Source organism: Topomyia yanbarensis, chromosome 2 (genome assembly GCF_030247195.1).
Source record: "Topomyia yanbarensis strain Yona2022 chromosome 2, ASM3024719v1, whole genome shotgun sequence".
NCBI lineage: Eukaryota > Metazoa > Arthropoda > Insecta > Diptera > Culicidae > Topomyia > Topomyia yanbarensis.
This window is the reverse complement of record NC_080671.1, coordinates 436,320,183-436,333,984: the sequence shown is the minus strand read 5'-3', so window position 1 is coordinate 436,333,984 and position 13,802 is coordinate 436,320,183. Positions and strand designations below refer to the sequence as shown.

The 13,802-nt window shown below is 37.1% G+C and overlaps 1 protein-coding gene across 1 annotated transcript in view; it reads left to right on the top strand.

The window, feature by feature from the left end:
* Window positions 1-1,165: 1,165 nt before the first annotated feature.
* LOC131685527 (high affinity cGMP-specific 3',5'-cyclic phosphodiesterase 9A) overlaps window positions 1,166-13,802 on the top strand; it is a 580,386-nt gene continuing 567,749 nt past the window's right edge. Inside the window, exon 1 of the mRNA XM_058969320.1 lies at window positions 1,166-2,225. The gene's annotated coding sequence lies outside the window, so the exon portion shown is untranslated. The remainder of the gene's footprint in view (window positions 2,226-13,802) is intronic.

Sequence of the window (13,802 nt, the reverse complement as noted above, 5' to 3'; positions counted from 1 at the left end):
AACAAAATCGAAAAAATGTGATAGAAATTTCAAAAGATCCTTTTTTACATTTCAGAAATAATAGCAATCTCCATGCGATACTGTTTGACATTTTCTCCAATTGATTGAAGAAATGTTCATTGTCTTTCTTGCTCGGAACAGTTTTTTTAAAATTGGATTCAAAGGTATATCAAAATAACTCGAATCTATAAATATAAGCGGTACAAATTATTATAAAGCCAATCGTATATGATTCACAGTATTGAAAATACGTCAAGTGTATTATGTCTTGGCCAATAATTTGCTTTAGCGATTGTCCTTTGTCCGTAAATTGACATTTTGAATTTAACAGTTGAATACTTCTATAAGTGAAACATAGGGGTCCTGCTTCAAATTTGGGAGATAACGAAATTGTGCGATTTGGAACGTTTATAATTTTTTTTGTACTTAATGGAAGTTATAAATGTTTGCACTATTTAGTCAGTATTGATTAATAAATTAAAAACTGATTTTCGTAAAATCTTTCGAAAACCGTACGAGAAAAGTGATCATCTTCAATTGCAAAACGAGCATTTCTATTCTTTGTATTCATTGAGCTCTTGATGTTTTTCTTTCTTATTTGAAGTTGAAACCAATATTTTTGGGAAAATTGCCAACTCTGACACTCGAAATTCTCCCATCCGCAATGTTCTCCAGCAGATTCTGATCAAAATGTACTCTCTTCCATACATTTCTACTCTTCGGAAGCACAGCCGAAACCAACTCGGGTGTTCTGCCTGCGCACTGAACTTTAGCTCTATGCGACGACTGTTACTGATCGTATGTATGGTTAGAAGCAGCCAACAGCGGGAGCGTCTTGACGCCGGTGACGACGACGACCGCGGAGACGTCGCCGGTGACAAAGGTGGTGACGAGGGAACCGGTTTTCATATGTACGTACAGTCGTATGATGAGATAGTAGGTACCTTCCTATACTCGACTATTCTCACATCCAAGCAAACCGTTGTTGGTTGTGCCGTAGTCTCACACATGAACTGTCTGCTGAGCACGGCGGGCTGATTGTGTTCGCTGGCTGTGTGTTGGAGAGAAAGAGAGCAATTGTTGACAACGATCAGGCTGCAGCCGGTCGGTTGGTCGGGTCGGCTGCGGGCGCGTACGGTGGCAGTGGCAATCAGTGCGCGCGGATGACGATGAGTAGCAGTGGAGTCGCTGGCGCGGATGGACGTGTTTCTTCCTTGAATCCAACGGAACGCATGGTTTGTTGTCGGTTCTAGCGGGCGAGGTTTATTGCGCGTGAACGGACGGTGGGCAGAGACGCGGTGTGTGTACGATTCGAGTTTGTCCCTTTGCCATCGTTGGGTTCTGAGAGAGGAGGGACCTTTTTGGTGCCGAACAGCACGAGACCACTTTCTGTGACTTTGGAATGGTTTTTATTAGATCTAATGAATGAAGTATGAATCGGAATTGACTTTGACGACGGCTGAAGGAGGTTCGAGACCGTGTGCTTGGTTTGAGACGAAGATCTCCCAATAAGGGAGCGGGTGTGGTGCGAGAAGGGCGATTTCGGAAGTGGTACCAAGACGAGGGCGGGGAATGTTTATAAATTAATATTAATTCAATCAACAACGAGAACGGGTGTGACAAAAAAGCTACAGGGAACATCGGCCGGGTTCGGTAGGCAAACGGCAAAATTGGAAGTGAATGTGGGCCGCGCTCGTCGTGTTGTGTGCCGGTTCGGTCACCAAAACACCAAGCTCGAGGAGAGCTCCGGTATCAGTGGAAAACGCCGCGAGTGGTTCTAATTGAGACGTTTGCACAAACGCATTCACTAGAAACTGGTGCACCGCGCACACATCTATTTACTTGCGCGCGATCAAATGCCGTGCCACTTGCAACTGTTTGGATTTCGTGAAATGAAAATATTTGTCTCTGCTACTCACTCGAGGACTCAATCAATATACAAAATCAAAATCTCTCGGTTCTGTCAGTGAGCACAATTGAACAAGTGACAGTCGCGAAAAAATTGCACCCGCTGCCACCCAGCCTCCCCGCGTAAAACGTGATCAGCGAAAACTGCACCACACATCGCCGCCGGTTTGTTGTCGTGTTCCCCCGGCAACGGGGAGCTTGAAACCAAAAACAACGAAAGTGTGCAAACGAGAGCTGTTTTTGTAACATTTTTTTCTTCTACTTGCTTGCGGCTGACAGCCGCCCGTGCTAGGATCGGGAACGGATGCTGTGGGAGGGTAAGTTCGCAAGCAATCGCAAAACCGACAGATTCGTGGTCTCGAAAGATTGCGCGGGGTTGCAAAGGTCGACGGGGCTTCTGATGGAGATGGCGGGGGGAGAGAGGGTAAACCAATCTACTCAGGGTTGTTCTGAAAGGTTAAACAATTAGCAATGATTTTAATGAGATTTTTTTAAATTTCTGTTGAACGCCTCAGTAGAGATGTTGGTAGAAATTATTCTGGGCATAAGCTGGAATGGGAAGCAGTGTATTTTCACAAAAACAGAGTGAATTGTGTTTGTTGTAATGGCTGACGGGTATTCGTATGGTTTTGAAATGAAACGGTAGATTCCAGAACAAGTTAAGCATATGTGTGATTCTGTAGTGCTTCAAGTTTAAAATTAGATTTTTGTGTCTCTAGATAGACTTTTGCTTCAACATACATACTACATATATAATTCTATTGGGTATCTGATGTCCTTGAAAATGAAAACCGTAGATGGTATGTACATATCTGATTTGCTATTTGTCTTTTTGAATTCCATGTTTCTAAGAGTCTGAGATATTAATATGATTTTATTTTTGGTCTGTTATGCTAACTTATGTTCCCGAATCAACCTCTGATTTTATTTACTTGTGATTCTTCGATTTCTACGTTTGTTTATTATAAAAATTAAGTCCCGAATGTTTTGCAATAGATTCAAACATTCTGGAAAATGCTTGGAAATTCTTATGACCTTAGTAATTATATTATTAGTTGCTTTTCTGAAATCGATTAAATCGAATTTGGTACAACTAATCGATCGTTGATTTTTATAATCTGTCACATTTGCTTTTGTATCAACAAACAGTGGGTGAAAGGACTAAAACATCTAGTTAAACGTATAAGGCTCTTAATTTCTCAACAAAAATATAAAAAACATCCCTGTTTAAACTATTGCATCGCAAAAAAGCTGTGAAACACTAGGAGGTTGATAACAATCTTCTAGCTTTGTCCGAACAAAACCAGCCTAGAGGCCGTGTTGCATATAGCGGCTTGAAGTATCCAAGTAGCTAAAATTGATCCACTTAGTTTAAATGGGTGATTGAAATTTTTTTCACGAAGCTATTAAGATAAGGAGTTCTTATTGAAATTGAAGGTACTTTTGACGCGTCTTTCGAATCCATTCTGGAAACAGCACAAGGTCACAGAGGACCTTTATACAGTACGAACTGGATACACGCAATGCTTAGCAAACGACATCTGTGCTCATGTTTAAATCCAGTTGAGATTAGGAAACTGAGAGTCTGCGGATTCCATCATGTGCTGTGCTGTCACCTCTTTTATGGCCTGTTGAGGAACTGTGCTATATTTCGAATCCCTATTCCAGCGTTATGTCCCGCAAGGAAAGGAGCATCATAAGCCTAATGAAGTTTTGATTTAATTAATTCTCATTGGCCTCATAAGAGCGTCTTTTCTTGCCTGATGCCCCGTTTGGAGCTTAATCTGGCGCTAGTTCAGTCCTGTCACTAAGTTAGTGTCGGATTCTGATGAGACGAAATCGAAACGTAAATTTCATAATTATTTTGTTGAGAAAACTTAATGAGCTTGAGTTTCCAACAAATGGTTTCGCCTATAATTACTGATTTATCGCAAGTATTTGCATTAACACACTTTTTGATTTGATGCAGCAAACCTTATGTGTTGTTGAGCAATGTTTTTTTTTCGTGCTAGACTGTCAGTGTATCCAAATAAATCACAATGAAGGATTTCGAAAGGAGCGCGTTCGTTTGTCTATTGACTCAAAGCTCAATAGATCTGTTCACATTGATTTCAGAATCATCTATTCTGAAAGCCTTTAGCCAATTCAGAAGGGTTTTCGGCAAATCATGGCAACTCAAACCAAAGTATATTCAGTAGATCTACACAACATGTAGGTCAATACTGACACATGGCTATCTCGTATGTTGGTAGAAGGGAAAAGTGACGACAATCCAGTCAAAGTTAAACCGACGACTGGTAGAGCCACGACAACACTTACTGTTGTCGTTATTGAGGTTACTGGTTCTACTTAATGGATAGTTACTTGGTATCAGTATATACAGTATAAACTGGTCTACCGAAGTCTAAAAATGTCAAAGAATTCATCGCATTTTTCCAAGCACAACTTCAGTACTGAAGCCAGGGCAGTGAGCACTGACTGAACATTGCAAAATCCATTATCACATCACATTATTATCGAGCCAATAACCTCTGATTCCTCATTCTGAGCTGTGTACATTTCAGAAACAATAACAATCTCCATGCTCACCTGTTCTACATGTTCTCCAATCGAAAGAAGAAATATTCAATGCATTCTTTGCTAGGAAAAGTTTTTTTTTTAACTTTCATTCAAAGCTCAACACCAAAATGACTCGAATCTATAAATATTGGCGGTACAACATATTAGAAATTGAGATTTTGAACATTCTTTTGAATTATAATATTTAAAATATTTTTTTTTTCAGCCGTGGAAGAATACTTGGTTTGTATTTGACATATTTTAATGTTGATTCCCCATAATTCAAGAATCAATATAAAGTAGTAGAATACTTCTATAAGTGAGACGCACTGTTTCAAAATTTCTGAAATAGCAAAAGTTTATGATTTTGAACGTTAATAGCTTTTGTAGTATTGAATGGAAGTTATAAATTTTTGCGCTATTTACTTAGCATTAATTGATAACGTAAAAACTGATCTTGTAAATTTTTAATATGGGATCATTCCGCGCGAAGTGATCAAGGCCAGGGATGCCAACGGTACCGATAAACTACATTTTTTTCGGTATATTTACATTTGTACAAGCCGTACAGCCCGCTACAGCGACGCATCACTACAGCTCTTGCCAGAACGGTAGCCAAACCGAGTACATTTTCCCGTACATCAGTAGAATACATTTTTGATTTGCTGCTGTACTCCGACTGCTCGGTGAGAGTGGCGTAGTAAAGTTTGTTCTCTCGCTTTGTACATTTTTCTCTGCATAATCAAAGGGAGAGGCCCGCACACGAAAGCGTTGATGCCGGCCGCGGCGTAAATGAGCCGCATTCATTGTCGTCATTTTTGAATAAAAATATTAAAAAGATTGAAAATATTAAAAAATGTAAAATAAGGAAAGAGAAGCTGTACCGCTCGCGTCTGGTGGCTGTACTGGGGACAGTAGTTTTTTGTCATGTTACTGCTTTGCACACAGGCAGCCGGACAGCGATCGGCGTCCTGCACTAGCGAATGACAGCAGCATCGAGAGAGAAATGAGAATGTAGGCAGAAAAATTACAGCCGCAGAAAAGGTAGGCATTTTGCATCCTTGATCAAGGCACATGTAATCGACCTTCACGGATTTGAAATAATTTTAGAAAATTTGTTCATCTAGGACCAATGTATTTCAAACTTTTGTTTCAATTGAACGACCCCGGACCGTGGGACACCCCCCGTTTTGACAAATTGCCGAAACTTTTGATTTTTTTCGATTGTTCCTCCGGCTTTATTTACTCTAGAATCAAACCACAAGATATTTTTTGAAGAAAATTGTTCAAGAAGCCTAGAAAAAAAATTAGATTTGGGCGGCAGTGTTGCCAACTATTTTCCTAGTTCAAAATTCAAAAATAATTTTTCTTAATTTCTTTATATTTTAATTTTGAAAAATTTATTGCCATTGTGTTCCTTACACTTATAACGCCAATATAATTTGAGCCAATCCTGAAATACATTGTTTTGGTGCAAAAAACCCCAATTTCTCATATAAAATCACAAGCGGGCACCGACTAAAACCAACTTGAGTATACAGAGTTCACACATAGTTTACGTGAAGTAGAAAAAATCATGAAAAACTACGTTTTTGGTTTGCCTCTAGCAGATCAGGGTCGGTTTAACGAACATTTGAAGATTTTTGCAAAATTGATCAATAAAAAATGAATTTTATATGTTTTTTCCCTTCACTACCGTGTATCTCGAGATTGGCTCAAATTACATTGAGATAATGTGTAAAATTATATTGTTTTTTATGTAAAACGTCTGAGGAACACGATGGCATTAAAATTTTCAAAATTGAAATATGCGTATTGCGAGAAAAATTAACTTCTAATTTTTAACTGAAAAAAATGCATAGCTGGCAACACTGCCGACAGGAACCAATATTTTTCTAGACTTCTTGAACAAATTCCTTCAAAAAACCATTTTGTGGTTTGATTCTAGAGCAAATAGTACCGAACATATCATCAAAAGAAAAACAATTGCCAATTTCTCAAAACAGGGGGTGCTTCCATGGAGCATCACGCGGATGGGAAGTAAGTCTTCTGGCCGGACAAGGCGTCTTCCCATTACGCCAAGAAGATGCTGGAGTATCTTGAGCAGAAAAAGATACCGTACGTGCCGAAAGAAAGGAACCCGACCAACTTGCCCCAGTGTCGTCCCATTGGGGATTTTTTCGGTTCCCTCAGTGCCCTAGTGTACAAAAAAATAATTGGTGGGCCCGGGATACGAAGCAGTTGACCACCAGGATCCTGAATTATATCTGGAAGATTGACGTCAGTGCCGTCAAGCGCTGGTGTGAGAGCTTCGCGACTAAGTTGCGTCGTCCAGCCGACCAGGGCCCCTTTTCCAATATTTATTGACGTTTTTTTTGAAGAATAAACATTATGTTTTTGTAAAAAATACTGAATCCGCTGATTTTTTTTTGTTTTTTAACTACTTGACTGAAAAAATCTCATTTTTCATTGAACACCCGTTAGTTAAGAGCGAAAGAACGATTAGTGACCGAGTTTAAAACCGTAGAGCAAGGAGCGAGCGAATTAAATGCGAAAAAAAATCCAAGAGTGGGTGAACCAACCAACAAATCAATAATCAAGCATCATTAATCAAGCGCGGAAGATCAAATAGCGAAAAAATTGAATGTGATAAAGCAAAGATCGAAAAAGTCAAGTGCAAAACAGCCAAGAGTGAATGAGTAACGATCGAAAGAGCTAAGCGAAAAAAGTCGATACCAAAGAACTAAGAGCGAGAGAGTTGAGATTAGAATATGCAAGACTGTAAGACTAAAGAGTAGGATAGCGTGGAGTAAAGAAGCTAAGCTATTAGAAACAAAAAGCGAAGCGAAAAACCAAGAACCAATAATCAAGAGCAGATTTTGAAATTTTCCGACCTCATCTTTTTGCGGTATAATATGCGATGATGTTTCCGCGACTAAATGAGTAGATAGTTATTCGTAGAATTAAAATATTTTAGAGATGTTGAGAATTAATTGCTTTACATGATATATTGATTATTTTCCCTGAAATTAGTTTACTACGAGGTTCCAAGCCGCGAAATTATTTTGATCCCTGCTTACTAAGGAAGAAAAGGATGAGCGATGAACTGCTTGTCGTGAAAATGAGTGCACATTTCAATCTCCGCAGGTTCAAGAGCGAAAACATCATGATCGAAAAGCCAAAAGTTAAGGAGCTAAAAGCAAAACAATTAGGTACGAAGGAGGTACGAAGGAGCCAAGAGAAAAAATATCTACAGCCAAGTGCAAAAGAGCCAAGAGTAAAAGTGTCAAGAGAGAGAGAGAGAGAGAGAGAGAGAGAGAGTAAAAGAAGAAATAAGCAAGAACGAGAAGCGAAAGAGCTAAGTACAAAAGAATCAGGTGCAACAAAGTTAAGAGCTAAAGAGTCAAGAGTGTAAAATTAAAGAGCGAGAAAGTTAGGACTAAAATAAGCAATAGCGAAAGAGCCTGACGCGAAAGAGGAAAGAGTGAAAGCGCAATAAAACGAAAAAGCTAAGATATAAAAGCAAAGGGCCAACAATTAGATAATACCTTTCTGAAAGTAGCTAAGAGATGTTTAGATGCTGGCTAACGTGAATTAATATTTATGGTGAAGATACGAATCAAATCTCATTTTTATTTCACAACTCGTCGCTGTTGTGCTATCTTATGACAACCGCTATTTAGCACATTTCGAGAAAAACGATTTTTAAAGTTTGAGATTGAAAATCTAAATGATAGAAACAATTCAGAGAAGACAATCGAGTTTTGCTTCTATCTATTCTGACTTAATCCTTCAAATATCACGAAGATCGGTTAACTATGTTGCGAGTTTTTACTAAAAATGTAAACAAAAGTCGCACTCACACGTGTCATAGCACAGTGGCACGACTTAGAACAAAATGTGGACTAAAGTCCAAACTTTTCCGTATCGGTTCATATAGGACGTTTTTATGTAATTTTGGTACGCTGAATTCGTTTTCGATATTAAAACATCTCAAAAATAAACATTTACTGTTCATTAGGGTGTCTCAAAAATATTTTCTTTTCTAAATCGTCCTTAAAATTTGTGTATATTAATTTTCGTGTGCTAAATCGTTTTTGATATTAACACTTGTAAAAAAAAATCATCATACATTAGGGTGGCTCAAAAATAATTATTTTGTTGTGAAGGTTCAAAAATTTTTTAAAGACATTTTTGTGCGCTGAATTCCTATGTTGGTTATAAAAATAGAAATTAACTTTACTACTTATTAAAGAGGCTCAAAAGTAAATATTTTGTCTTTAATAATGATTTCTTTCAATTGTAATTTTGGAATTTATTTTCCGTATTGAAACGAATTGATTGACATCTCATTATGGGGCTTCAGAAATGATTATATTATTTTTAAGGATCAAATAAGATGTGATCGACTAATTTTGGAACGTTTAATTCATTAGTGGGTTACTTGGTATGAAAACTACATTTCCTTTCATTTTCAAAACAAACATTTTGAGCGTCTTAGTGGAATATTGATTAACATTCACTAATCAACAAGATGGTTAACGATTTTGTTTTCGCAGGTGTGTTTTAAGTTACTTAGATTGCTTATTTCATACCTTAAATAAAAATAAATCCAAAATCCTTTTTTCGCGTATATGGTTCATTTAAAAATGGTCTTATTTTATTTGGATAATATCGCACACCCTTAAGCTATATCAGTGCTATGCAAACTCGGATAAAATAGTCTCACCAAATGACTAGAACTCAACTGTGTTCACTCAATTTGACAGTTATTGCGTAAGTTAGCAAAAATAGTTCATGAAACATTTTGTGACACATTTCAATGGTTGAAAATATTTACTGATTTTTAATAGTTATGTGTCCAACAAAAAACACCTTTAACAGGCCAACGAGGGTACCCGGGTACCCACAAATTGAAATGCTCATAACTATGGATTCCTTTAACCGATTTGGACACTTTTAAATGTTTTGGATTCAGAAACTCGTCCAATTTTAGATTCTGTACAATAGAACCGGAATAATGGATCTGGTTTTTGGTAATCCGGATTTTCCGGAGTAATGTTCCAGTACTAGGATATGATTTGTAAATTTTAATAATGTCCTAGTAATATGAGTATCAAAACGCTTCAAATTGTCTCGGAAGTCTGTTTTTATTGTTACGGGACCCTATGACAATTTGAAAAATGGAATTGGAATGGAATGGCAATTCACGGCCCCACGGGAACCTGCTCCGGAATGTCCGTTACAAGTTCATATCACCAAATGGTTCCAAAAGCACGAGATACAGCCTACTGATGCAATTCCAAGACTTTTGATACCCATATTGCTAGTATTTCATTGAAGTTCGCAAATAGTACTCCTGCACAGGAACCTGCTTCCGGAAACCCGGATTCCCGGGAACCGAATTAAGTAACCCGACTCATTTTTACCAAGTCCAAATATGGATGAGTTCTTGAATCCAAAACAGCCAAAAGTATCGAAATCGGTTGGATATTACCTTAGTTATGGGCATTTTAGTTTTGTGGGTACCCACGTCGGCCTGTTACGTAGTAAAAAAATCAGGAGCCCCTCCTCACTCCTACCCTTACTATATCAACAATATTATTAACCCAAAAGCTTGACTTAGTGAAGTTCTAAGATGTCACAAAATTTCAATTTCCAGTTATGGATAAACATAGGAATTTCATTAATTGAAACTTATAAAAGTACCCAGGTACCGCGTCGGACACACAACGGTTAAACATTCTTAATTCCTTTACCACTTAAAAACCATACTTCCCACTCGGCTCCTTACTCTTGATCACTAGTAAAACCTTTGTAGATCATGCTCTAAATGCTATTTGAAAGTAGTGCATAAATTAGTTTCATTATTCTAGTTATAAAGTGAATATTCAAATTAAATATCATTAATAACCATGAGTCTCCATCCACAGTTTTTTTTAAATTTTGACTGCTTATCGCAAGTTTTCGCAAAACTAGCATAGGTTCATATTAAAGAGAAAATGAAAAGCTTTCGAATGAGCATGGTGTGATCGCGGGCATTCACGGGCGTCGTTGTTGTTTTCGCTTTAGAAGTTCGAATTCAATAAAAATTCATGACAAACAGTTATCTAAACACTAACTAAACCAACTAGTGACTTATTTTTGGCGATTTTACGATGTAATTTTATCACACGGATAATTTTGGTGAAATAATGCAATTCATATAATCAACCGTTTCTTTGAAAAACGAGAATAACCGTATGTAGTTCCTATGGTCAAATAATGCAAAAAACACTTGAGTTATGCCCTTCAAAAAGCTGTCAAAAATTCATTTTGCATTCAAATCACCTAAAATCTCGTGAAAATGTCTCTGATGGCTTAGCTGTTACGAGAAAAATACTAGTGAGAATATTGCATAACCTTCATATATGGACTTAAGTCCGGGCTCGTCCCACTGTGCATAGGTGCGTATTGATGACAAAATTTGTATGGCGTGCATCAATTATTAAATTTTATTCATATCTTTTGATTCATATGTTCTATAAGATACATGTTAAAGACAATGAGTCAGGGAATACACAAAAAAAGTTATTTTTTAGTAACAGTGTTGCCAAATATGCTATATTTACAGTATGAAACTTAAACTGCATTTATCTCACAATGCGTGTATTTTTGTTTTGAAAATGATTGTGCCATTGTGTTTCTCGGATAGTTTTACACATAAAAGCATCTAACTTGAGCCAATTTCCTGACACAGTCATTTGAAGCAAAAAAATAAAAATTACTCAGCACGTTTTTCGCTATTTCTCAGTAACCAAGCGGAATGTGAAAATTCTGAAAACGCCTTTTTGTAGAGATTTTTTAGACAAGTGATGTGGCATATCTAACTCAGTTTACCCCAAAATGGCGTTTGTCATATGATAGCACAACAGCGACGAACGATAGTATTACGTACTTGGACTTCGACTCAATTATAACAACAGATCCCAAAACCGACTGAGTCAGAATGAGTTGTTGCATTCGGAATTCCAACATAAATCAGTCAACTTTCTCAATCACTAGAGAGAGATAAGGCTACTTTATACTGCGGCCATTCGAGTGTCGTCATTGTCATTTTTTGGGTTAGAAAAATTTCTAACGCTATGTGTGGGGTTGGAACTCGAACTCGGCTTGTAGAGCACACTATGCTCGCCTCCGACGTTTCCGACGTTTACGACTTTCTTGCTTCACGGATATTTTCTCAAGATGTTAAAATTACAAAAAGTGCACCCCTGTATATATGGTAAACATAAATAACATAAACCACCTAGTTTATTGCGAAAGAATCAAGATCTACAAAAAGCTGAAAGCTAATAAGTTAAAAGTGCTAAGAACGAAAGATTTAAAAGCGAAATCGCCAAGAATCTTAAGCACACGAGCCGAAAGCGAGAGTGCTATTATTGAAAGAGCGAATGACTTTAGAGCGGAAGATGCCAATAATCAATTGGCAAGGGTCGAGAGCACGACACCCCAGATCGAAAAAGCCAAAAGGTAATGAGAACTAAGAAAGCCAGCAGTCAAGTTCAAAGCGCCAAGATTAGAAAGAAGTCATGAACAAGAGAGTTAACATTGGAATTGGCAGAAGTGCGAGAATATAAAGCGGAAGAGCTTGGTACGAAATAGATAAGAGTAAAAGAGCAAATAGCGAAAGAGGTGTAAGAATGACAAACCAAGTGCAAATAATAAAATATTAGGAGCCTAAACTCGAAACGAAAAAGCGAAATAGCAACAGCGAAGAAGTTGAGAACGAAAGGGCCATGAGCGAAAAGTCGGAGTCAAGTGCGAAAGAGCGAAAAGCGAGAGAGCACATGTTGAAAGATCGAAAGGGTATAAGAGTGGAAGAGTTTAGACATAAGAGTGTATAGAGCAAAGAACCAGGAGCCAAGAACCAGTAATCAAGCGATAAGGGCCAAGAGAGGAAGTTCTAACGATACATAGCGGAAAATGCATGTACGATACAAGCGCTATGGAACAATGCTGATCGAAGTTGTATTGCCACATATACCCCTCAAGAGTTGATGCGATAGAAATTTTGATTTGAGAGAAATAGAATAACTTCAGCATTTTTTTGATGATTAAGGTGTCGTTGGATATACCTCATTACAACAGGGACATTCCTATGGAAAATGTTGAGCAATTTCCATATTTTGCTGGAAAACACCGTAAACAATTTTTTTACCATTCTGTTAACCCAGGCTCGCCTAACACTTCCTATAAAACAGCATAAAATAGTATAACGTAGGAATGATGAGACCTACTACCTACAATAGGTCACTTGACAAGTTCAAAATCATTTTAGCACCATGTTATGAGCCTATGATAGAGCAGCGAAGTTTCGAGGCTGAAGGAACCAACAGCGGTAATGCTAAGATCGGAAAAGTCAAATGCGAAAAAATCAAGAGCAATTTGAAGTACTGTAAACTTTGATCACTTGACACTTTTTTCGTAGATCGCTTATTTAACCAGAATAGTCTACCGAATCATTTTAATTTGAAATGATTTTTACTCCAAACTTATAAAATACTGATTTGTTATACTTTTTGAGTATATTGTTCGGTTTTTGGGTGCAAAAACTACAAAAAAACCGAAATTTGACTTTACCTGATTTTTACGAAGCTTCGTAAAGTGTATATTTTTTATAAAACGAATAAATCTCAGATTTGAGCAAGAGCAATAAATTACAAGCGAGTTTTTATTTTCCTTTAGATTGGGATATGCTAAATTTAGTTTTAAGAGGTTGTTCATCTTTCATGCATTTTTTGTGAAACTAGTTGGCAATTATTTCAAATTATTTTAAGCTAAAATTCGCAACATTTTTTATTGTTCAATGTTCCAACGTGTTAAAATGGATTAATCTTTTTGTACATTGATAAAATACTGAAACAAAACGATTTTAGCAGTTTTAAAGATTTTCAGAATCTTTTATTCTAGTTGGGCACAAATTATGCGAATTTTAATTACTCGAATTTTACAGTACATTGAAATACTGTGTATAATACTAATTAACATCTATTTAACAACGAGTATCTTCCCAGAATTAGTTTAAACAAACATTTGAATGAAAAACATTGTTATCAATAACTTAATGTGGGTGAACATGCAGGTTATCAAAGTCACCCCGGAACACGAAAACGGACTTCAACTTGACATCATTTTTGAAAAAATAAACAGACAATTTTAGGTAAAACCATCCAATCTTGTTTTCCATACATAAGTACACTGTTTAAAAACATTAAACTTGAAAAAAATGTGTTGCGTCTAAAAATATGTAATGATTACTTCGAAAAGTGATCAATGTCACCCCGGTTTACGGT